This window comes from Zootoca vivipara, chromosome 1 (assembly GCF_965207765.1).
Source record: "Zootoca vivipara chromosome 1, rZooViv2.hap1.1, whole genome shotgun sequence".
NCBI lineage: Eukaryota > Metazoa > Chordata > Lepidosauria > Squamata > Lacertidae > Zootoca > Zootoca vivipara.
In genome coordinates, this window is record NC_142582.1 from 85,109,414 (window position 1) to 85,131,605 (window position 22,192).

Here is a 22,192-nt window from a genome sequence, read left to right on the forward strand (position 1 = left end):
TAACTGTAATTCAAATGGTTGGTGGCAGCTGGTGGGAGAAACGTAAGAAAATGCCTTGCAAAGATTTTGAAAACCAATTTAAAGGAAAATTGTAAGGAAGGCAGTATGTGAAAATATTTGCAGATTAAACTTATTAAACACTCTTCAGAGGGTGGGGGCATAGGCATTTTTCTAACATGTTAACAACATCATTGCATGTGCTGGAGAACTGGCTTGCATTTTGATGCCTAAGAGTGCACAAACTCTGGCTGGAAATTGCCTCCTTCTCTTAGAAGCATTCTTAGCTAAAGCATCTTCTTTGAGTAAAAAGGTGTCCAACTGGAATGCCTTTTCTTGACCGTTAACATTCTGAATTTTAATGTGGACCGAAAGTGCTGTCTGTACAGGCAGTCTATAAAACCAGACAGGTTTAATTACTCTGTCACAAGTGTATGAATGGATATATGGCACACCTTCCTGCACTATAGAAAGAAGATGAAATGATGTAGTCATAGAAAGATTAGAGTGGCCCAAGGCTGGAGAGGGCATCCCTATTTCTCCATAGCAAGTAGTATACTTGGCTACCATCCTCTCTTTGACCTGCCCTTGAATCCGTGTATGGGAAAGTGAGATCAGTTGGCTTTTCTCCCTCTTGCCCTTTCCCCTGAGCTTGCGAGGGGTACAGGGACCAGCTTCAGTATTGCCATGTTTCCAGTGACATGACCATCACAAGAACATTGAAAACCCTGCTGGATCAGACTAATGGACACATTTAGCCCAGGATCGTGTTTCCCGCAATGACCAAACAATTGTCTCTAGGAATCCCACAGATGGGACATGAAGGCAGTGGCCCTCTCCTGCTCTTGCTCTTGCTCTTCAGCATCTTGCACCCAGCGGTGTATTGGAGGTTGCATATAACCATCATGGCTAGTAGCCATGGATACTCCTCCATGAATTTATCTTGATCCCTTTTGATGCCATCTATACCAGTGGCCATTACCACACTTTGTGGCAGCAACTTTCACCAATTTTAAATTATCTACATGCTGTGAGAATGCCTAAGGAAAGAGAGGAAAGAGCAGAAGAAGGAATAATAGAATAACAGAATCTTGTCAAGGACCCAAGGGTCTTCTAGTCCAACCCCCTGCAATGCAGGAATCTCAGCTAAAGCATCCATGGCAGATGGTCATCCAACCTCTGCTTTAAAACCTCCAAGCGAGGAGTTTAACATGTATGTGCCGTTTGATTGCTTACTGGTGGTTGGGATATAGAAGCCAAGATATATCCTTGGGTTATTGTTGCTTTTTTAATCATTGAAATCTACCAAAGTTTTCAGAGATTTACAGCGTGCTGAACTGATCTGGTACTCATAATACCATGAGCTTGCTTTTCCTATAATCTTTAAGCAACCGTCTTTCTGCTGATGATCATCTTCGCTATGCTCCATGTGACAAGAGAGTGAGTCTGAAAGAAGGAGATACAGCCACAAGGCTCATACTTAGGTGCCTATTCTTTGCTTCTCTTATCATGACAATTTCCTTCTTGAAGCTCTGGCCTTGGTCCTGAGAGCAACCACAGATAGTTGGCATTTTAATCCTTCTGGGTCTTGGGAGAAATGGATGGATAAGAAATGTACAGCATTTTTACTCAGAAGTATGTCACACAGAGTTCAATGGGATTCACTCCCAATTAATAGTGCATAGAATTGCAGCCTAATATACTTGATTCTCTTTGAAAAGCTCCTTTGCAATGTAATGGTACAGGTCACAGTCTTGGATTTCCATAAATAGTCCGAGATACTTACCTGTACATATATTGTTACAGATCTGGAGTAACAGAGTGTGGGAGGTGCAAGCCCCCCCCCATAATTTGCTAGAGTTATTGAATGTTAGAAGTTAATAAAGGGGTAGAATTTAGCGGGTTTTTGTAGGATGAAGGGAATATGCCAGATGCTAGCTTTAAAATACAGGCCAAAACAGTTCTCCTGTTCAGGAGATCACTGATAGTGATGCCATTAAGAACACAAGGAGAATTAAGTGCCTGTCCATTAAAGAGCAATAGACCAGGCAGGTGCTGTCCCCCCCCCCCCCCACAGCTGTGTGTTAGTTAGCAGAAGAAATAGCACAGTTGGGAGAAGGAGGTGACAGGAGGCATGATGTCACACAGGAAAATTGTATCCTTTTAAAAAACAGGTCTGAAGAAGGGGGGGGGTGAGCAGACAGAAGGTGAGGTGGTTTTTTTGGCAAGGTGTTCTGGGAACAAGGAGGAGGAAGTGGAGGGAGGGCTCCATTCAATGCTGGCTAGAGGAGGCTGCATTGAGAAACCAGAGGCCATGACTGGCTGCTGATTTGGACCCAAGCTTACCATAGCTGCCAAGTTTTCGCTTTTCTCGCGAGAAAGCCTATTCAGCATAAGGGAAAATCCCTGTAAAAAAGGGATAACTTGGCAGCTATGAAGCTTACTGAAGCTATGGGATGAGCCATGAGGGACACTCTTACAGCATAATGTTCTGTGCCACCTCCATTGAAGGCTTTGGTATAAATTTGTGTAAAATAAATCACATTTCTCAAAGACACCAGTCTCTACTGTGCCTCAATTTCCCAATGGAAACACTACCCTGGAACCCCCCGGCCGAGTGGCCGAGGCTTCAGAAATGTATATAAGCAGTTGCTTTGCCCCTGTTGTCCAGTTCTGTTATATCAATAAAGGTTCTTGCTGTTATCACTGTTTCTTGAACCCACCTACACTTCAGAACACAAATTCCTTTTGACTTCCGCATGCTCAGATATGGCAAATGAGGAATTGTCCTTGCTGTGGTCATTGCCTCAGGACACAGGCCTCGCAGGCCCCAGACCAGTGTTTACTCAGGCTGCACGGACACCTCAGTGACTTGATCCACTCCACTCCATGTGTTCCTGAGGGAAGGGTAAGCAAGAAAAGAAAGGGACTAGTTCAAAAAGAGAGCGACTAGGGAAGAAAGAGAGAACAGAGCTGGAGATGCATGCAGCACACTTCTGAGTTGTCTGGACCTCCTGGCACAGCCTCAGCTGGACAAGCTCTTGGGTTGATCCATGGCATGATGTAATCCCCCCAGTCCAGCTCTGATTTTCCCTCTACCCCTCCTCTTGCTTTGGGATGGCCCTGCATCTGGTGCATGTTGGGGGAGCGGGTGTTTTGATTTCCTGCAGAGATATGCGGAGGTTTACTGGCTCTTCCTTAGTAGCTGCTTATGTTTTGTATCACTTCAGTGAAAGGATGCTCTCCAGCCAGGACACAGAGCAGCTGGACATGGCTTGGCCAGGCTTCAAGCCAGCTGCTTGTACAGTGTGCAAACTGTGGTTTCTCCTCTAAAGTACAGATACACAGATAGTCTGTTTCCATCTAATTCCTGCTGGAAGAGGCTTTTCTTATCTGCCAGTAAGATGGCAATATTCTCCCACATGCACTCACATTTAGAGAATGATCCCTGTCCTTGCATCTGCCCCTTCTGCATGTTTGTGTAGCTCACATCTTCATCTGGACTAGGAGTAAAGGACTGTCAACCTGGAACAGGAGGAGAAACTTTTCTATAGGCAGAGTTTGGGGTAAATAATAATAATAATAATAATAATAATAATAATAATAATAATACCCCACCCATCTGCCTGGATCCCCCCAGCCACTCTGGGTGGCTTACAGCATATATAAAACATTTTTTAAAAAATCAAACATTAAAAACTTCCTGTTACAGGGCTGCCTTCAGATGTCTTCTAAAAGTTATGTAGTTCTTTATCTCCTTGACATCTGAAGGGAGGGCGTTCCACAGGGAGGGTGCCACTAACAAGAAGGCCTTCTCTGTAGGCCTTCTTGGTATTCTCTGAGAGAATGACCATAGTTTGCACAGAATGACCCTTCTCTTTGGCTTTCCCTGGTATTTTATAAATCAGCAGGGGAATGGTGAGCCTCCTGCCCCACCAGCCAATAGTGAGGGATGGAGTGGTTGTCCCAGAATATACAGTCAGATACAGGCCAACAAGCCCTTAGAAAGGCCTCTTTAAGAATCCTTCTGGCTAAAACGTGTTTCTGCTGAACATGAGCCAGGGCCTTTGAGTCATTGCTTTGGTTACACAGCCTGGTCCTTCCATAGCTAGGCCAGAGAGAGTGGGGAGAGCCACACCTGTAAGTAAGAGAGCCAGGAATAGTAACGATAATAATAGCAAGTCTGAAACTCCAAAATGTAATCTCAGGAAAATTCAGAAGCAAGTTAGAAGAGATGGGGAGGACAAGCTAATGCAGATCCTCCAAGTGTCCACATTTTTCAGGGACAGTCCTAGATTTACAGAAGCCACCCCAGTTTCTGATTTGATGCTGGAATGTCCCACTTTTCCTTAGGATGTCCCTATTTTCATTGGAGAAATGTTGGTGTGTATGGAGTTATGTGATGCTCCAACCCAAGGAGATAAGTAACTATACAACTTTTAGAAGACATCTGAAGGCAGCCCTGTATAGGGAAGGTTTTTAAAAAACATTTAATGTTTTATTATGTTGGAAACAGCCCAGAGTGCCTGCGGCAACCCAGTTGAATGGATGGGATATTAGTAGTAGTAGTAGTAGTAATAATAATAATAATGATAATAATAATAATGATAATAATAATAATAGAATAGGAATAATAGAATAATAATAGAATAGGAATAATAGAATAATAATAGAATAGGAATAGAATGTCCCTATTTTCATCGGATAAATGCTGGAGGGTATGCTAATGAGACCAAGAGTCAAACCTCACAAAATTGGTGTGTCAGCTACTCCTTGGAGATAACTTTCCATCTATGTCTTGATCAAAGCAATAGCTCCTATTGTCCAAGTCAGACCATTTCCAAAACCCCATTCACGCCCTCCAGAGAACAACCCCAATATAACCAGTTAATTGAAGGGATGCGGGTGGTGCTGTGGTCTAAACCACTGAGCCTCTTGGGCTTGCTGATCAGAAGTGGTTCAAATCCCTGCGACGGGGTGATTTGCTCTGTCCCATTGCTCCGTCCCAGCTCCTGCCAACCTAGCAGTTGGAAAGCACAGTAGTGCAAGGACCGTAGATAAATAGGTACCCCTGTGGCGGGAAGGTTTCCATCACGGTGTTCCATTGTGCCAGAAGCAGTTTAGTTATGCTGGCCACATGACCTGGAAACCTGTCTGTGGACAAACGCCGGCTCCCTCGGCCTGAAAGCGAGATGAGCGCCCCAACCCCATAGTTGCCTTTGACTGGACTTAACCATCCAGGGTTTACCATTACCTTTACATGAAGCAAAACATCAGAAGAATGCAGACAGCGTTTGGAGCAGGAGAGAGAAGGAAAGATGCAGGAGCATTGATTGGATGTGGGGCAAAACAGAAGAGCATTGAGGTAATCCTATACATGCTTACTTGGGAGAGTAAGCCCCACTAAACACAGTGGCACTTACTTAGCAATAGATGGAGCTCGGTCCAGAGGGAAACAACAAAACTGTTGATAGGCCTGGGATGACCAGTAGCAGGCTTGAAGGAGAGAAGCAAGACTTATGTGTAAAGGAGGTGGGTGAGGAAATGACTTAGCCAGACTCAAGTTCTGGCAATGGGTTGTGGACGGTCAGCACTGTGGACCCATAGAACTTGGTCCAACGTTTGTTTATGTTATAGAAGCACAGTATAATAGGGGGACAAAATGGTTTGAATATTCATAAAGGTGTGCAGACTAGAATATTGTTGCATGCAGACAGTTAACATTTTTCCAGGGACACAAATGGATATTTGGCTCCATTTCAGACGTTATATGCTTTGTGTGTGTGAGAGAGTGAGTGAGAGAGAGAGAGAGAGAGAGAGAGAGAGAGAGATTCTACTTACTGCTGGGAGATTAAAGAAAATATGTTCAAGTAGCTTTGAAACAGCTGTCAGAGCCTACCAGGGCCGTCTCAAGCAGGTCAGGCGCCCTGGCGTGGAGATCGCTCTGGCGCCCCCGCCCTGGTGGGCGGGCGCAGCGCGCAGTGCCCGTCTGCCAGCCCGACGCCCTGGCGCCCCGTGCCACCGAGACTACCCCTAGAGCCGGGCCTAGAGCCTACTCAAGCATATAGTTTTGATGCGGTGCAGTCCTCTGATTGGATTAAAGCATTACAGAATGCTTGTTTGGAAGTATCCCTATGTCAATATGTTCCTGCATAGGGCAGCTTTTACATCAGGAACGAGGAACTTGTGGCCCAGAAGATGTTGAATTCCAACTCTTGTTAACCAAAGTTAGCATGGCCAATGATCAGGGATTATGTGAGTTGTTACTGAACAACATCTGGAGAGCCATAAATTCTCTAGTCTCATTTTACATCATGTTAGGAAGAAGGCTGAGGGTCCCGTCCGCCCCCGCCCCCGACTTGTAAGTTATTGATTTGGAAAGATCCTAACTTGGTAGTCCTTTCAAATAAGCCATTCCTAATATGCATCCTGAGATGCCACCATCCTGTGAAAGGACTGTAACATTTCAGGGACAATCCATTTGACAGTCAGTCTGCTATATGGTCCCATACAAAAGGTTGCTACAAACTTTTGATATTCTTTTGGACAGTGACAAAGTCTATTACCCCCACCTCTGGAACCCTCTTGATGAATTTGGCAGTGATATCTTGAGAGGCGGCCCAAATGGGTGCAATCACACCCAAGTCATGTTTTGTCCCCATCCATCAGCACCCTTGTTCCTTCAGGATCCCACCCCCAGTAAGCCATCACCAGGCTGGTCTCATTAGGTGGTTAACTGGTGTTATTCCTAGCCCTTTCTAAAGTCAGGAATTTATGAGTTTGCTCAGTTTCTAACCCTTTACTGGCTCTAGGGGTTTGGCTGGCCTTGCCCCATCCCTAACCAATAAAAATACTTTTTTATTTAATAGAAAGAAAGAAAAAAACCCATGTATTTTCTTCTTTTTCCTTCTCTGCTTGGTCACATGGTTCATCAGCACACTCAATCAGTGATCACAGAGTGAATGGGATTAGCAGTGGCTATACATGGGTGTCAATGAATGTGAATATCTTTTGCTCTGCCAAAAATAGTTGAGTAAGTTGGGCTCAGCTCTGAAAGGGTACTTGGCTTTGGCTGGAAAATACACAGCAGATTAAAGGGGGGGGCAGATTTATATAGGGAACTGAAACATTTGCTAAGGCCCGTGAACTCAAAATTGGACAAATTATCATCAATGGACATTGTGAAAGCTTGATTTCAGTGTGGTATGAGGGATATTTGGTGTTGCAAGCTGTTGATTTCTTTCTTTGCCAGTGACTGCATCTCCTTTTTAGCAAATTTAAATTAACCAAGGACTATTTCAGGCATAGGCAACCTTGGCTCTCCAGATGTTTTGGAACTACAACTCCCATGATCCCTAGCTAACAGGGCCAGTGGTCAGGGATCATGGGAGTTGTAGTTCCAAAACATCTGGAGAGCCAAGGTTGCCTGTGCCTGGACTATTTGATTACAAGTTCTTGTGTTTGGGAATTTTCTGACAATTTATAATGAAATGGGTTTGTTTTGTAAAGAAAAATGTCAGAAAGTAGTGTTTTTGCAGTTCCCACTGAATGATGCTATAAGAGTAGCAAAATAATAATAATAATAATAATAATAATAATAATAATAATAATAATAATAAATTATTTTAGAAGAAGGTCTAATACATGTTGAGGAACCTCTAGCCCATGGGATACTTTGGTCGGAGAAAAACCCTCCTAGATAGGGCTACCTGTTGATATATGTGCTTTTCTCTGCCAAGAGTGATGTGGATCATGAGGCCAGTGCCCTGGTGGAACTACTATTTACACTTGATCGTGTTGAGAAATATTGAAAAAGAAATAGGTGGCTTGTAAAATATAGACTGCTATATTCATACTTTTATACTGTATTTTATGCTGCTTTTGTGTTGTATTACAATTAAGTGTTTTAAATTTGTTGTTAGCCGCCCTGAGCCTGGGTTTCTGAACCAGGAAGGGCGGGGTATAAATAAAACATTATTATTATTATTAAAAGTAACACCCCCAGCTGAATATAGGGGATTCTGATCTGAATTCTTTTCTTGTTGAATTTGTTGACAGTAGCAGAGGTGGCTACAATAGCTTCCCACCCCATCCCTCTACCGGCTGCAGGTTTTCAAAATATTGTTCCTGCTGAACTTCATTTTGGTTGAGCCCTGCCAGTCGGCTGAACCAACACTCAACAGCAATCCTGCCTGCAGGCTTCAAGCCTTCTCTGGCACAAAGAAGAACCTTCACTTTACCTGGTTTCTTCACTTCTTATTGTTCAACTTGAATGTGATGGCAAAAAATGTCATTTTTAAAGCTAAGAGTTCAATGTTAATCGCCTCTCTGATTGCAGGGCACAGGCTTTCCATCGGGTTACTGGCATCAGGTCAGAATTCTTCGTTCTGAGCGAAAGTGCTTTGGAAAACACCCGTGATGCCTGAAGGCATAGAGACCTCCTGCCAACAAGCTCACAGAGAGCTCCTTGCCTGCCATGGTGCCTAGACATATCACATCACTGAAACCACGAGCAGTCTAGCAGCTGGTGTGATCCTGCCCAGTCTGCTAATTACATCACCATCCTGCTGAAAGCGACTCTTTTGTAGTCCTGAAGATTTTTCCAGCTTGGCTTTAAGATGATTTAGATGAAAAGGGATTTTGCATCTGGGTTGATTGTATACAGTAGGTCTTCCTTATCTTGGGACATTTTGAGAAATCAGCACTATCCCTTCCATAAAGAACCAAAGAAAGGTTGCCATCAGTTGTGTCACCTGATCAGCTGCAATCTTGTTTTGCTTTTCACAAGTGTGATCTTCGGGGGCCCAGCGCCTACACAATGTGGGGAATTGTTCCTGGCTTTGTCCTGCAGGTTATTGAAGAAGGCCACAGAAGATCACTCAGTATTCTTTCTTTTTTTTTTAAACATACTTTTTATTAATTTTACAAAATACAAAAAAAAAAATGGTACATACATAAACACCTTTTCCACCTCCTTCCTACCCACCCACATGGGTCCTCCCCTGCCACAGAAGTATCCCATGTATGTGAACAGTCAGAGATGGTCCATTTTATGCTTGGATTTCTGTCCTCCTCCCCCTCCCCTGACCCCAAAGCCCCCCCCCTGCCACCAGGGAGCTCCAGCAAACCAGGGCAGTACGCAGGAGGCCATCCATCCAACCATCTATTGTCATACCAAAAAAAGAGAAAAATAGAAATAGGAAAAAAGAGAAAAAAGAAAGGGCAAACAAAGAGAAAAAAACAATACAAAACAGAAAAAAATTTCTTACATTCATAATTGTAAAACCATATTTTGTGGGCTTCCCCTCCCCCCCCCTCCCCGGTTTTCATCCCTTTTTTATCATCTGCAACAGTTTCTTACTTTATAAAAATACACCTTTGTATCTTATACAACTTATAAATCAATTGTTAACATTTTCATCTAATATTCAAATCACTGAAAAATCAAACTCCCATTTTATCTTCCCGTGCCTAATTTTTACTCCCTCTATAAGCCTCCATATTTTCACATTTTTCCAAAATCCATTCACTTTTAAAACTATAACTATTCTCAATTTAACCTTACATCCCCGATTACCGGCTCCACCCCCCCCCCAATCCAGCAAATTCCATAATCAGCAGACCAGTTATAAACCTGTTAATCCATCCTTATAATCACAACATCACTTTCCCTTCACCCCACCCCCTGTTTACAGTCTTTTGCCATCCAGGCCACCATACAGGACCCCTGAATTTCTTCTCTTCTCTGCATATTTTTTCCTTCTTCCCTGTGGGCGTTCTGGAGTTCCAATAATACCAATCGTGCCCCCCTCAAAGGCAGGGCACTCCATCCAACTTTTTGTAGAGTAAAGTCATCATTTTTTTCGTGGTGTGCTTCATTTTGTGTTGAATCATCACAGTCCTCATCTTCATCTTTTCCTTCCAAATCACAGTCACCATCATTGTCATTCTCACATTCATCTTTTTCAGTGTCAAAAGCTTCATCTTCTAAAAAAATCATATTCTGCCATCACCATCTGAAATTGTTGCTGTAACTCTTGCCGTCGTGTCTCCTCTTGACATAGTTCTATTCTTGTTTCCCACATTAAGGTCAAAACAGACCGCTGGAACTCAGGGGAACACTTTTTTGTTGACATAGTTCAATCCTGCCAAGGTCAAAACTTGTCACGTGGGGTGGAATATGATCACAGTTTATTTTCTCGACTCCATTTTAACAAACTGGCTGCATTCTTCAAGTCTTATTAACAATAAAGTTCGAACTCACATTTCACAAACATTTAAACCAAAAAAGAAATTCCACAAAGTCCAGAAATACAAAGTGAAATAAAAATTGACTTATAAATCCTGATCAACTCACTGGGTTGTCTGGGCTGCCGGCTCCCGAGGAAAAGAAAGGTTTTTCTTAGTCTTTACCTCTTGCTGCAGGGCACTCACAACCACAGTCTCTCTCCCCTTTCACCCTGCATCAAAGGGGAGATTCTCTTTGATGCCTTTGAGGGGAGATCACTCAGTATTCTTTCTTATGGATTTAGTATTGGGGATCAGTAAGGAAGAAGCCGTTTTGGATCATTTTGGCTGGGTGTAAGAACATCCTAAGAGGATGGAAATAAGAATGAAAGCTCACATGGAGTAGCCTCAGAATTAACAGAAAGCTCAGTGCAATAAAAGAAGGTATCTGAATAAAAGGTATCTGAAGAAGTGTGCATGCACACGAAAGCTCATACCAAATAAAAACTTAGTTGGTCTTTAAGGTGCTACTGAAGGAATTTTTTTTTATTTTGCAATAAAAGAGTAAGGGCAGAACCTCTGATGCTGGAAGAGAAATATTGGTAAACTCTACAAAAGGGGGGAAATAAGACAATATCTGGCAATCTGTGCCCTAGCATTCTTTATCAACATAGGATTCAGCTGGTGGTAGATGAGCAAATAATTATCATAGTCTGCAAAAAATAGAGCACCATTTTGGGTGGAAGTAGAAGCCTTTGAAGACGAATTGAGCCACAGTTCTAATGTTAGTGAGGTGATACAACCTGGGTTGGAGCTTATGCTGCTGGCAGTGGTGGTTTAAATTTAGAGCAATAGGACTTGGCTCCAAAATGATGTGATGTTTGGCAGGTTTTAGAAGGAAAAATAAGAGACCAAAAACAGGTTTTGAGCCATTCCAAGAGAGTTCCGTGCCAACTCAGGGGAGTTATCCCTAAGAGCTACTGCCCAGAAGAAATTAGCATGAGCACACAGTATTGTGGAGTTTGTATACATAAGTGGCTTCATGTGTGAGAATCTTAAGCTGTACATGTATGATTCCAGCACAGGCGCTTCAAAATCCAAAGGGCCAAATTACAAAGCCAAAGACAGGCCAGTGGTTGGGCTCCGGAGCAGGCAGGCAAGAATCCTGAGGCAGATGGCATGGTCTAGGTTGAGCTGGTGGTTCTGGAAGAGGCAGACAGATTTCTGGGTGAGGTTAAGGCAAGTCTGTTTAGCAACTTCTCTTAATGGTAGGCTGATCAGTCTGAGGAGTTCTTAGGATTCTATATGGAGGGTCAGGTGAGTCCTGATTGGCTTGTCAGATCAGCTGATTGGCTTCCTGTTGATTGGACTCAATGGTCCCTTTGATGTATTAAACAACACTGCTCCAGAATAATTCTGAAATATTTTATGCACCCACTGATAACATGTCCTTTTATATCAATGGATAGCGTGTTGTATGCATTGACAACATGTTCCACCAGGTTATATGCCTACTTACTTTTTCTTTTAATACTAAGCATTCCAATTCCACAGCCTTGGCTTGGAATTCTGGAATTAGCATAAAGATTGGCTTGGCTTCTGGAGTTACCAGTAGTACAGGAATTCTTATAGTAAGGCACTGGGGTGTATGTGTGTCTCAAACTCGGGCCTCCCCTGCGGCAGCCAATCTCCATAACTTTACTTATTCTGCTAGCATTCAGAATTTTGAGGACCCCTCATAGAAGGGTCCTCAAATTACAAATTGTAATTTGTTCAGCACTCTGAACAAATTACAATTACAATTCTCAGGATTCTTTGGGGGAGACTACATCTGTTAAAGTGCTTTAGATGGGTGGTGTATGTGTAACCCAGGAATAAGCCCAGGGCAGGTGGGCTCCAGATGAGCTGAACTACAACTCCCATCATCCTTGGCCATTGGCCATGCTTACTGGGTTTGATGGGAGTGGTAGTTCAGCAGCATCTGGAAGGCTAATGCTTCCCCAGATCTGAACTAGGGTTAAGGACCAACCTGAATACTAACTCTTCCACAGAATTATTGTGAACATGAATACTAAGCTCCAAAAGTAATCTTAATGGTGGGGGCATACTGTTGCTCCCCTCCCAACCATGATGATGATATTGAAAAAGGAATTGGGAAAATAGCCAAAGGAGAAGTAGTGACTGATAACAACTAGTCATAGAGGCAACTAGAGGGGAAGTGGGCCTTCAAATATTTTATTTATTATTAAATTATTAAACGAAACTTAAGCTGCCCCCCCTAATCCCACTTACCTGGGAATAATGCAACTGGACTCCTGAGAAGACATGGTTAGGATTGCATCAATCTTGAGTGGTCTCCAGATGTGATATGGTGGGAAACCTCTTGGGTATTTAGTATATATGGAAGTGGGAAATTGTTCAAAAAGTCCAAAAGAATCACATTTAATTTCAACAAAGGAAATTTATGAAATGAAATAAAATAATGAGCAGATCTGTTTAAAGGAATGTAAAAGCAAGGGGGGAGCAGGGTCTAGTCTCTTCAGGAAGCTTGGATGCTATTGAAAACAACTATAATAGAAACTTAGGTAAAATAAATACCACAGACTAGGAAAGGTACAGAGAAACCCAAGAGGGTGTCTGCATGGTTAACAAGCAAAGCTGAGCTGTTAAAAGCACAAAGTATTTCTTTTAAAAGCTGAAGTCTTGCCTATGTGAAGCAAATAAAAAGAAGCATCTACTCTGGCAAAAACAAATGTAAGTTGAGAATAAGGTAAAAAGAACTTGAGGGGCTGATTGTAACAACTTTGTTGTTGTTTAGTCGTTTAGTCGTTTCCGACTCTTCATGACCCCATGGACCAGAGCACGCCAGGCAAAACGCTAAAAATTTATTTGGATGTACTGTATCAGAAGCAGGAAAATAGCAAGGGAGGACAAAGCAATATAAGAATCCTCATGGGAGGGGAGAGAAAGTAGAAAAGTAACTCCTCCTCCTCCTTTTTTGCATATGTTTTTGGTTCAGAATCTTTTGGACTGATACTCACCACCTAAATCAGATTTTTCTCAGAGAAGACAAAGTCCTCTCTCAAACAGAGGTAAAAGGGGAAGAAATACATCTAGGCCTAATTACCAAATTTTATAAAGTCGCTGGGTAGAATTCAACATTGTGGAAATACAATCGTTCTATCAGTGCAAGGATTTCTGCTTGCCAAATGGAACAATCTCCTGTCACCACCCCCTGCATGCTGTTCTCCCGACCCTCCAGAGCAGATTTAGGGAAGGTGTGTGCATAACCCACAAGTGTCCCCATTTTCCAAGGACAGTCCTAGAATTACAAAAGCCACCCCAGCTTCTGATTCAATCTCAGAATGTCCCTATTTCCTCTACCAGTGCTGTTGCCGCCGCCGCCACCAAACTCGGGGAGGAAGGTGAGCTGGCGCTTGTTCCAAGTGAGTTCTCCAGAACTCACCATCAGGCAAGAAAATGGTACACAAAAGAAGGAAAACAAACAAAACGGTGAACCGAAAAGTAGAAAAATTGAGCTGAATATTGTAGCCATAAGGTCTGACTAAAAATTGAGTCTAAGGGCTTGTGCACATTTGAGCATTATTTAGCTGTTGAGTCATAATTTTCCCCATTCAAGTAAGACTAGAGGAGTCCATACCTAAACACCTTTATGTATGTGAAGAACAATTTCCCCATTCATACCAGTAGATGTTCCCTTTTGTGTTTGCACCTTTCTAATCTGTTGATTCTATTATGATGATTAAGTACTGATAGGCAATGTGTGCAGTTAGCTTTGTGTGTACCTTGTTGTTTTCTTTTAAAAACTCCTTATGGAGGAGGTGCATAAAAGCATACAGTCAGGCAATTTGCTAGTGCGGTTTTCTGGTTTTGTGAAAATCTGAAAGCTCAAAAGAAAAGAAAACACCTTTGTTCAGCAGTGTGCTGGAAATAGTTGCAAACCCTGCCAGAAAAGAAATGAAAGCATTGAGGAAATAGTGGGCATGGAGAGGGGAATAGCAGAAAGTAATGATGGATTCATCCATCCCAAAACACTTCCCCAAAATAGTCTGCAACCCTGAGTGAAGTGGATTAGAACCTGATTTACCCGAATTTATTGAATTACCCCAAATTTGTGGGCGGAAATCATTGAGATTGGTGTTGTTTGAAGGTCATGTTATTTGTGGACTATGCAAATTAAATGAGACCTCAAACAACTGCCAACACAAATTAAACTCTCTGGGTGGACAAGCCCTAAATCAGAGATTACAGGTGAAATCCCTCCCAGTAAGGTCCCAGGTGCTGAGATGTCAGGTTATAGACTTGGGAATTCTGGGATGAAAAGGGAAAGATGGCTGTTGCCCACATTCATTTGTGAAAACAAAGCCTGTATTGTAACCCAGTTCTGTTCCACACTGTATACAAAACCATAGGTTCCTGGGCTGGCAGGGAGCAGGAGAAAATAGAAATGTGGCAGGCTTTAATTTTAGCAAAGCCAAGGGTTAATTTTGGAAGATACACTGGGTAAAAAGTAAAAGTCAGTTAAACCCAAATGCAGCAGTATTACCCAGTGGTTGTAATCCTCAGTCCTGCCAAGCTGTTTTCTTTGTATAATATGAGAGTGTCAACAAATGCACAGATAGGAGTGCTTTGGTAATATAGATTTGAACTGAAGACTCCTGAGCAAACATAGCTGCTGAACAGCAGGAAGCAGAGAGTACAAATAAACTGACAGTTCTCACAATGGGGAGGTGTAGGCAGCTGGGCCCACCAAGTGTCTGTACTGGGCCAGTGATATATTTAAAATATTCATAGACTATCTGGAGTCTAGGGCGAGCAGGGAGCAAAATCTAGTTTGTGGAGGGTTACAAATAATTCAGCATGGTTGGTGAAACCCAAGCAAACTGTCAAGAGCTTTCAAAAGACTTCTCCAAATCTGAATGGGCAAGAGGGCAAGTGATACATTTTGAGAGACAAACCTCCCCTCCTGAGCTGAACATAAGATGTGAACTAACTGTGACTATCCAGGAAAGAGATATTGTGGCCAGGGGGGATAGTGCGATGAGAACATAAATCAAATGTGCAGCAGCTGTGAAAATGGCGTTCTATTTAATGTTAGGGATGATTAAGAAAGGCAGGTTTTCTACTACCGAGCTAAAGCCCTTTACCTATCCAGCTGGTCTGTATTTGAATCAAGATGTTGGACTAAATGAATCTTTTGTGGACTCCTGCTCAAACCAAACTACAAGGATTGGATGTAGTTTAGCCCCTTGGAATACTGATATAGACAACTATAGATAATTAAGGATGCAATCTACCGGGGCTAAGTGCCTCTGAACATGTATAGAACGGTGCTCTGTGTTCTTATGGGCATCAGAAATGCCAAGATGAATTAGATCCATACTGTATCTGTATCCCATTTTCAATCATTCTCAAGTCAGTCTTTCTTCTAATGCCTGCCAACTGGCAACTGGCAACTGGTACTGTGAAAAGGGAGGGGATTGCTTAACCTTAAGCAACAGAAAATAATGAAATACATTTTGTACAGATGTATTTGTGTATATCAAGTTTTGTGGCTCATTCTGAATTATTGGCCATAGATACTTGTGGCAAGCCATGTGCACAGATATTCACTGCCATTAAAAAACAAAAAACAAAACTCTTAAGTCTGTGGCTTTATAATAAGGAAACTGCTGTTACATTCCTCTAGTTATTCACTTGTGGTCCAAATTGAAAACAATTATTGGAACTGATCACAAACCTTGGGCACAATGCCAGCAAATTAGCTTTTTTTCTCCAATAGTATTTGATATTGGTTTCCCAGCCCGTCCCCTCCCCCAACTAGCACTTGTTCAAGTCTGAGATAGATATTTTAACCTCCTAGCCACCCAAGATGGTCACAGAAATGGTGCTACCTATCAAGGTGAGCATTGCTATCACAAGTAACTATCTGTCTCAATATGTACCTATCTGCATATTTAAGATATTCAATGGAAGGTCTCCACCATCTGAGGGGAGCCTGGTCGTTACAAGAGAGTGGGCCTTCTTCCACATCTATGCATACAAATCAGGATTGGGGAACCTGTGGCCCTCCAGATGTTGTTGGACTTCAGTTCCCATCATCCTTGGTCATTGGTTATCCTGGCTGGGGCTGATGGAAGATGGAATCAAATGATATATGGAGGGCCACAGCGTCCCCATCCCTGATTTATATGTAGAGATGCAGAATTAGAAATAATTAATTTACTTGGAACTACAACTCACCATAGTGGGGAAGACGGTGACCAGGTGAGTGGTCTTCTCACTCTGTCTGCTGTCCAGATGCCAACTTCAGTTTCTCTGTTCTCCTTTGTTATGGGTCTTTATGTTTAAATGGGATGTCAATTCCATTTGCACAATTAATGTCACTTCTTATTTGGCCCCTCTGGCTTGTAGTGCAACACTCACCCCCTCGCAAATTCAAATGTCCCAGACAATGAGCCCTGAAGTCCTTCTGAGTATTCTGCGTTCTGTGCTTCAGACTTTAAAAAGTTCATCCTCAGCAGAGCCTGGCTATTCTTTGAAGTTTGGCCTCCTTCCATATAATCTCTTCCTAGCTATAAAAGTACTTCAAATGTTTGGAAGCCTGTCCAAAGGCCAGTTGCAGTTCGAGAAACATGCAGAGCAAGACAAATTACAAGGCTGTGGTAGAATTACGGTAAATCCTGCCAGGGCTATACTAGCAGGTATGATTTCTATACCTGTATGAAGACGTGAATTCCCATTGAGGGAAATGAGTGCTAAGATCTGGAGGCAGTTTCCTTACATCTTGCTTTTATGGGGAAAGCAAAGCAAACAGCAAAAACCCATCCACACATAAAGGTTAAAAAAAGTTATTGGGGTCTTTCAGCATTCCTTCCCCATGAATGGTAGGGATTAAAATGTTGTGCTTCTTTTTCATGACTTGGTTATTCTGGCCACAATCTTTTGATGTGGTTTATGTTGTGTGTCTGTGTGATCTTGACATCATTATGAATCCTATCAGTTTCTTTTTCCAGTGTGGACACAGGCTAGTCTTTGTCTACCACAGATAGAGCTGGAAAACCCAAATGAGCTGTTTCTTTGGGTTTCTTTAACAGGGCCAAACTGTATGTTATCTGCACAAAATGTGTGTAACTAGATCCTGACATAAATGTCTTTTCTTTTTTTAAGCTTGGAAAGTTGCTTTGAGAGGGGTCTATTGAGAAGTAGTGGTGGAAAACAACATCTTTCCTCTCTGCCACTTCCCTTATCCAAATTGCCCTCTTTCCCAGTGAATCTGAGAGGCTATGGAGCAAGGAAAGGCTTAGCCTTATTCATCTGTTCTCAGTGAACCCCTCTCAAAGTGGGTTTTTCAAGAACTGTCAGGATACAGTTTGTTTGCATCTAACATGAGCCTGGTCCTTAGCATTGAGAGCTACTCACAAAATCTTCTAATCCACAACTGCTACCTAAAGATTCAAGTCACAACCATCAGTCAGAGACATAAAATAATTCCTTTTTATCGTTAAACCTATACCTCAGGTTATATGAAGAAAGGATTACAGGTTTTCTTCTGTGATCAGTATAGTGCTTTACAGTTTTGTAAACTGTGCTCCTCAAATGAGTATTTTATATTTTGAGATAGTTTACGGCAGGGCTTTTTTTTCCTGCTGGAACTCCCTGGAACTCAGTTCTGACACCTCTCAGGTTGGGGGCCATTGCCATTCTAAGAGAATGAGGGAGGTGTTCATGGTGAGTTCCGAGGCCTCTTTTTCACGAAAAATAGCACTGGTTTAGGGATAACAGCAGAACTCAGCTCTGGCAACATTTTGGGCTTCAGAGTGTTGCTGCAGAGCCAGATTACACATTATTTAATAATAGCCCTAGAAGATAGTGGCATTATCTAACAGATGTAATGGGCTGCTGAGTACTCTGCTACTGTATTTGCTCCCTATTTCTCAGGTTCAGGAGCTTATGTAGACTTGACTTCCTTTGGGACAATTGCGGGGAACATAGTTTTCTTTTGTTTTGGTAATATATGGGCTTATTTACACAAATAGAAGTCAAACATAGGTGAAGGCACATCACACACATAAGCCAGAGCTTTCCAAACTGTGTGTCACGACACGTTAGGGTGTTGGCTGCAGTGTGTATGTGTGTCGTTTGAACGCTCCCCACACTTCCTCCCAGGGCTGGAAAGGAGTTAGTTCAACCTCCGGTTTGCTAGTAAAACTGAATTACTGTGTTGCGAAATGATGCATGTCCAAAAAGTGTGTCACCAACTTGAAAAGTTTGGAAAGCTCTGCTATAAGCAGACAGTAGATGCCCTGCTGCATGTCAGATCCCAGAGGTGCACCCCAATACAGTATACTTTTAGCCACCAGCCACTGTCTTTCCACCTCATGCTAAACTAATACAGTCTCTTTTGCCCCACCCCTTTTCTGCGAGGTAGGGGTGCGAAGAGCCATCTTCCTAGCTGATGGCTTTCCTGTTTTAGGGATGGTCAAGAAACCATCTCTCTAACAATTAATTTCTATAAAGAGATATCCGCCAGCCATGCTTGGCATTCACCTTTAATTTCTTAACAGAATGTGTGGCTGTAACAACACAGGCATTGACCATTAAGGGAACACTAATATTCTGGCCGCTTAATAATCTGGTCTAACTCCTAGATTCATTCACAGCAGTCAGACAATAAACTCACAGTGTGATGACTGACAGGGGCAGGCCAAGTAAGACATGATAGGAAGGGTAATGATGCATGCAAGGCAGAAGTGAGGAACCCCAGGCTGTGGAGCACACAATCCATCAGCTCCCAGTTGGCCTGAGAGGATTCTGTCACTCGTATGTTTTTATGTAATTTATTTGTTCCTGTGTTTTAAATTTTGAAACCACCTTGGGTGCCTTGGCAGTATACAAATCTGATATTTTGATGCAGATGAATCAACTGAGTCTATAAATTTAAGCCTTTGCTCTCTGTCCAAGAACATACATATTCCAAAGCAAAAACCAGAGAATGATAAATATTTGGTACAACCCCAAGAAAGAAATCTCAGTTGGCTTTCTCTGTGACAATTGCAGCATGGATTCTCTGATACACATTGAAGTACAAGAACTGCATGCATTGAGGTTTCTTATTCTGGGAGTCAGAGAGAAGCGGAACATTGTCACTTGCATCTAATATGAAATGTCTTCAAAAAGGAAGGGCTTGAAGTAAATTTACAGGGAATTCCCTGACAGTCTTTAGTTTATTACAGTTTAGTTGGTCACACTTAACAGAACCCAGCTGTGTTTCCAACAGATTTAGCCAGTCCTCTCTATTAACTACTTTGCTATAGCAACAAGCTCTTCCAGATACTGAGGCATGATGATTTGTAATTCTTTCCCAGCTGTGTATCGCTTGGTAAAGAATTGATGGGTCTATGGACCGTAATAAAGATTGTTGTTGTTGTTGTAATTCTTTCAGAGAAAGAAACAAATAGCCAGGATGAATCTTTTAGTGATCTGAGAAATTGAGAATTCCTTTTAAAAGTTTATGGGATTCAATATGGCATTTTGGTGCCTTCTGACTTATTTGCATAGACTCCCCGCCCCTCCCACCAGATGTGACCATTTTTACCCAGTACTGGAAAGGCTCAGAGGTACAAAACCCGACAGCTAGCTGCAAACAAGTACTTGCTAGGGAGCCCCAAGAGAATTGCTGCTTCAGCAACAGCCTAGCTCAGACTGAGGCTCCACCTTTTCTGGCTCTCAGCCAGGCATAGCTGCCAAGTTATCCCTTTTTTAAAGGGATTTTCCCTTATGCTGAATAGGCTTCCTCGCGAGAAAAGGGAAAACTTGGCAGCTATGCAGCCAGGCCTTGATCCACAAGCACCTACAGAGGCCACCTCCCCCTCCTAAGTAGTCACACACTAGGGGGGGGGGGTCTCGTGTTGCCCTTTTCAGAAGATATGGGAAAAGAGCTTCTTTTGGGCTTGCCCACCCTCTTTCACTTCTTTATCTGTGGCTGGTCTGCCAGTACAAGTGTGCCCTGCCCTGAGTCCTGCTGCTGTATTAGCGGGGGTTTTATGTTGGTGCTAGCTTCATCTTATAAGGATGCAGTCAATCTGGATGACTAGAATCAGATCTGAAGTCCAAAGGTATTGTTTAGACCAGCAGTTCTATTCCCTTTTAGTTGCATGGGCATTTATGCATGCTTGCACAAATACACACACACACACACACACACACACACACTGTTCTCCTCCTGCTGCAGACCAAATGCTTCTGGGGCAGTGCAGGCAGTGGTAGACCACCCTCAGTGTGATTTATTTTTAACAGATTACTCCCAATGCATAAAACAATTACCATAATATAGTATTGTTGCTGGTTGAAATCTTAAAGGTAAAGGTAAAGGTACCCCTGACCATTAGGTCCAGTTGCGGATGACTCTGGGGTTGCGGTGCTCATCTTGCTCTATAGGCCAAGGGAGCTGACGTTTGTCCGCAGACAGCTTCTGGGTCATGTGGCCAGCATGACTAAGCCGCTTCTGGTGACCCAGAGCAGCGCACAGAAACGCCGTTTACCTTCCCGCCAGAGCGGTACCTATTTATCTACAGTAGTTGCACTTGACGTGCTTTTGAACTGCTAGGTGGGCAGGAGCTGGGACCGGACAACGGGAGCTCACCCCGTCGCGGGGATTCGAACCGCCGACCTTCTGATCGGCAAGCCCTAGGCTCTGTGGTTTAGACTACAGCGCCACCCGCGTCCCTTGGTTGAAATCTTAGAGATTGTATTACCAAAGAGTACGTGATTTATGCATTGCAGCCTAGCCCTCTGACTCTTAAGCATTTCCAGTCTCATATGCTCACAGTGCAAATGTGAAACTTGTGCACCCCCACACGAAACTTTTGTTGTTGTTGTTGGTGGTGGAGCAAGTCAGATTTGGACCAGAAGAGCGATTTTTACAAACATATCCTTAAGCAAAAGAAATGGAATGTAACTTGGAAAAGCCAGGCTTAGACTACTTGCTAATTATTATGAACTGGCCAGCCAACAACATTTTCAGAAGAACAATCTCATGGGCCTGAAGGAGAGTTTGGAATTGCTCAAGAGAGATTTCCAACATCTTGTTATCTGATTAGTAGATCCACATTAGCTGTGTGGCTCGGTTCCCACTCCCACACATGGTGCATGACTCAAAGGGGGCAGACTGATGGGCCTTGGGGAGGCCAAGGTCCTCCAGTAGGAAAAGAAGTCGTGTGTGTGTGTTTGGCATAAATACAACATTCGCCAATGACAACTTTTCAGCAGATCCCTGAATCCAGGGTGTACGGATTGTTACTAGTCTACTGCCTCCATCCAACACTCAAGGACCTCCTGAACTCGCTTCCTTCCTGTTTCCCTGTAACGAAATCTGAACCACATGGTGGGAGAGGGAGGCGTACAGGAGTCAGGAGAATTTTTATCTAGCAACCATCTCCTGTCATAGCCACACCATGAGAATGCAGGGAGGAACTGCATGAGCAACCAACCAACCAACCAACCACATACACACCCCTAAGAATTCTGGGAACTGTAGCTTGCTAAGTGTGCTGGGAATTGTATCTCTGTGAGGGGCAAACTATTTTTCTTGGCAGGGCTGGGAGGGATGTGCTTTTAAGTGGATGGTGCAGACATAGCCTCTGTGACAAAGACTCAGCAGAGCACACAGGCACATGAAATCAAGCTTTTTGTCTTCCTAGCTTGGGTGGTTTGCATCCCTGCTTCATGGGGCCCACCCCGCAGGATGCCCACCGATTTCACTCACTCCTGCGTTCCATGGCACAAAGGATGCAGGTTGTCCTCCCTTTGGAAAGGCGGTCCTTTGATACTGACACGTGTGTGTGTGTGTGTACACCAGGCTTCAGCCTCGATATCTGCAGAAACGAATGGCCCTGGTGACAGCAGTCACACACACTGCAGGCTGCAGGCAGGAGATGCAACTCAA

At 43.1% G+C, this 22,192-nt stretch overlaps 1 protein-coding gene across 1 annotated transcript in view; it reads left to right on the forward strand.

Annotated features, from left to right (window-relative positions):
- CREB3L1 (cAMP responsive element binding protein 3 like 1) overlaps window positions 1-22,192 on the forward strand; it is an 83,318-nt gene that overhangs the window by 10,057 nt on the left and 51,069 nt on the right. The gene's annotated exons all lie outside the window — the stretch shown is intronic.